Source organism: Euwallacea fornicatus, chromosome 21 (assembly GCF_040115645.1).
Source record: "Euwallacea fornicatus isolate EFF26 chromosome 21, ASM4011564v1, whole genome shotgun sequence".
NCBI lineage: Eukaryota > Metazoa > Arthropoda > Insecta > Coleoptera > Curculionidae > Euwallacea > Euwallacea fornicatus.
Window position 1 is genome coordinate 2,759,015 of NC_089561.1, and position 3,624 is coordinate 2,762,638.

Below are 3,624 nucleotides of genomic sequence, written 5' to 3' on the forward strand. Positions count from 1 at the left end.
GAGGCAAAAAAGTCGTATCTTTGGTTGCTTCATTTCCAAAAAATATCGAAATTTAATTCAAATTAGTGGCTTTGGTCAATAAATTTGATGAAGGTGTCCCCCCCTTCTCTTCTGGCGCCAGTGGACCTAACAATTTTAATCGAGTTAGGGCCAAATCAACCCCTTATTACTACAAACAATGCTATCGACTTAAAAATAAGGTCAGAAATATTCGAATTATTTTTCAAAAATGGTTATTTAAAAGAAAATTTTAACACCCCGTATCTTGGAAACAATACATTTCCGACCCTACGTTTATAGGAACTTTTTTTTAATGAAACGACCTGAGAAATCATCCCCTTAAATATTGCCGCATCTTTTTTAAACTCTCTGTATATTTCGTTGTTTATTCTTGAATATATATTTTTTAAAGAATAAACGACCATGATGTTGCTTTTGGAGTGACAGATTACAGAAATCAATTCTGGATTCAAGATCCCTTGGCAAAAAATTTTGAACAGGCGTAAAATGGTAAGGAAATAGCTCCTCTTTCCTCGAAAGTCTAGAAATTGTTGATTTTCTCACCTCCATCACTTCAGAGGTACGTGTGACGACAGTCTCTGGATTCTCCAGTATTCAGACGAAGATTTCCTCTTCTTGCTCCGCAGTGGCAACTCTTGATCCTCAGAATCAGTTCCCCCCAGATTGGGGAAATGCGAACGAAACAAACCCTTTGTTAGTATAGTTACGACTAATTATTGACATCGAAACTGTTAGTGAAAATTTTCAAAATGGCGCCCGCATGACGTTTGATTATTTTCACAACCTACTGCGTTATGTAAGCAGTTAATGGATTGATTGATGACGCAGGAACTTGATTGAAAATATCTGGGAAACGGTTAGAGATACGCGTTTTATTGCCGAGTGGGTTTTAAATGTGAAATAGTTAAGAACAAGGCATGCGCGTGAGGCGCAAGTGGTGCTGTACCCCTCAGATATTCATCCAAAACTAGATGTTTTGAATTAATTCATTTAACTTAACAATATGCGGTTGATATCTGTGGACTATCACCCTGTTTGCATACGTTTCACCGTAGCTGATACATATTCTGCATACGAAACAACTGTGGTTTTTTTACGTTAAAAACTTACAAAAACCTTTTGACTTAAGGGGATCGCAAAAAACATGATACACGGAATTAATGTGTGCACACACATAAAACATTATTAATAATATTTCCTGTCGTCATTAGGAAATTACAAAGGTCTCCAAAATAGCCTTTATTTGCTGCTTTTGTAATCATACTGTGTTGATTGTTTCTGTGCATAATTCATCATCAAGGGGATTCCTAAGGAGTATTTAAAAACCATTTAATAATAATACAGGGCAGATTATCAAATCTGTAGAATCTGGACAGGTTTACTTTAGTGCAACCGTGGACCAAGGCTAGGAAATTCCTGAAAAAGCTTTGCATTTACTTTACTTCGTATGTTGTAAGAAGCTTTGTAAACAGTCACTTTCTCGCTAATTTCAAATGAAATCTTGGAAGTTGATGATGGTTTGATCGGAATTTCAGGGAACATTCGCGAGTTCGTTACTAAGCGGCATCATATACCATACTCACTGCGTATTCGAGAAGAGCATTGCAGAGTCCCAGGACGCTTTTGAAAATCATTGTCAAATAGCATCAGTTAACATGCTCACTGTATGTGTTTGATAAAGTGCGCTTAATCAGCTTCAGAGAGGGTCAGAAATTTGCGGTCAAAACAGGAGGACGACGGCCTTAGCAAATCTGGCACCGTGGGTGAAATTCCTAATCACCGCCCCCCCACAATTCCCTTCATAAGGCGTCTCCTGTTGAAAACTTCCATGTCTAAACCTTCTTCGCCAAACGTCCCGCGGTGCGCCCATTTTGGCCAAGCAAGTATCCCTGACCAAACATTCTAATTTTTGAACTACAATCCACCTAAAACTGGATACCAACGCGTCTGTAAACTTTACTACGTAAGACTTCGTTGACGCATCCTCAGAACCTAAAAAGCATACGAAAGCCCAAATGCCTAAAGATATGAGTAGATTCCATGAAAATAAAAATCTTTTAAATCGTCACAGTTTGTAAAAATTTAGTGTCATAATCTCCTCGCAAGTCGATTATAATTTTTGCCTGCGGGTACCTTCCTGGTTCTTACCGAAATATCCTTTTTATACCCGAACAGGTGTTATTATATTTTCCAAGTAGTCGTCTGCCTAGATGATCGCTTTCGGCAGGCGTCACGGCCACGAGGAACAGTTTCAATCTTATAGGCACAAATCTACATAGAACGAGATAAAATGGGAAACAATTATGATACAGGGGAACCTTAATCCTTTCAAAAGCAATGGCAAAAATTGGGTCAAAAATTTCATTGCTGTTTGTTGAAAATTTGAACAGTATTTTACCGGCTCAGCATTTATCATTGTTTCCAACAATACCCCGACGTAGAATGCTGATAAAAGCGAATGCGTGACATGGTTACATTGGTGTTTATGCTTATCATTTTTTTAATTATATAATTTTTGTCCGACCTTGTACTTTTGTATTCATATATTTGGAATAAATTTGTTGTACCTGTGGTGTACATATTAGCATTATGTGCTTTTGAAAATGTCTATTCTATTATATATAATAATACTTTCTATAATAGCGACTTGTGGGGAGCACAAAAACATTTACACAACAAATAAAATAGTTGAAAATTTTTCGCAGCATGCGAATATTATTCAAAAACATTAAACAAAATTATATATAATTAATGAACAAAGAACGTTTACTTGTGCTGTTACACAGCACATGTTGCAAAGATCTGTTATTAACAAATGTACATTTTCTAAATAATTCATATTTTAGAACTTACCTGTTTTGGTGCAGATTAATTGCTTGAAATTTAGCGATTTTCCCGCAATTCGGCCTAGGTTGCGTCTCTCACGATTTTTCAATTTGAAACAAACCCACCTAAAGAATAAACAGAAGGTATAGTTCATAAAATTGAGTTTGTATATACCATAAAAACGCGTGCAGAATTCCGACAATGGAATAATTAACACAGACGACACAGTATCTATTCTTCATTAAGGGTGTCACAAATTCGAGGGGCACCATATGGGGAATCTCGGGGACTGTGAGAGTTTCCAGGGCCACCACGTTCAGTTCATATAATGATGAAGCAATTTCAAGGAAGTTCAAACGTGTAGTTGTCCAGTAGCGGCTGTTCTACTGCTTCAAAGTTACGTGATTCATATATCTATGCGATGGCTATCGGGAAGTTCGGATTTGAATGTGGTAGGTTATATAAAGGGATTGGTCTATAGGTGTCCATGACGAAATTTACAACAAAGAACAATCGCGAGAACACAAAATACGCCTAAAATTAGAAAAGCAGTAAACAGTTTGCTAAAAAGAACTAGGATTAAGAATTAGAAGGAATTGATAGATATAGTAGCATTTTCCACAATATTTAGAGACGTAAATGCTGTTAATCACGAAATGCTTTATTTAAAATTTATTATTTTTTAATTACATAAAAAATAATAATAATCTGAAGTTGTACTAGTCGTTTTTAAATATTCCGTTAATATGTTACAAAATTCTGTGTTATTAGAAAAAA